This window comes from Montipora capricornis, chromosome 4 (assembly GCF_036669925.1).
Source record: "Montipora capricornis isolate CH-2021 chromosome 4, ASM3666992v2, whole genome shotgun sequence".
NCBI lineage: Eukaryota > Metazoa > Cnidaria > Anthozoa > Scleractinia > Acroporidae > Montipora > Montipora capricornis.
Window position 1 is genome coordinate 51,726,373 of NC_090886.1, and position 557 is coordinate 51,726,929.

The 557-nt window shown below is 40.8% G+C and overlaps 1 protein-coding gene across 1 annotated transcript in view; it reads left to right on the plus strand.

Annotated features, from left to right (window-relative positions):
• The first annotated feature begins 214 nt into the window (after positions 1-214).
• Positions 215-557, plus strand: part of LOC138046812 (uncharacterized) — a 14,143-nt gene continuing 13,800 nt past the window's right edge. Inside the window, exon 1 of the mRNA XM_068893393.1 lies at positions 215-280. The gene's annotated coding sequence lies outside the window, so the exon portion shown is untranslated. The remainder of the gene's footprint in view (positions 281-557) is intronic.

Genomic DNA, 557 nt, shown 5'->3' on the forward strand with positions numbered 1-557 from the left:
TTCGCAAAAGCTATCAAAAATGGGTCAAAAGGCGTAGAATATAACAACTCATGAAGCTGGCTGGGTTGTACGGGTGTTATTAGTTTATTTCTCTGATTAAAAGACGCTCTGGCGAGGCAAGATTAAATTGTAGTCTCCTGGTTGTATGACAGCCTTGTCAATCATTATTTCGCTATTTAAATATTTTGTGTGAACTCAAATGAATATTAAATTTTCGACGTACAAGCCAGAGGCTTCGAATGAGCACAGTTTTCTTGGTTCCAGTTAAAAGTCATACCAGGTATGCCTAACCTTTCCCTTGGTGACAGTGAAAACACACCGTAGGCTTAAACTAAGGGGTTACAGCCAACTTGGGAACTACAGCAGCTTAGAGCATAGACTTCAGGCCCAATTGTAGAAAAGCCTTAGAAGCCTCCCCTCCGACAGAGCTTTTAGTCTTCATAAAAGTTACCCCAACTGAGCCTGTGTTCTTTGCTGCTCATGAAACTGATGGAAGATTTCATACCACATGTCAAAGCACATTCTGTTGTTTCTGTTGTATGCGAAAGGAACTATCT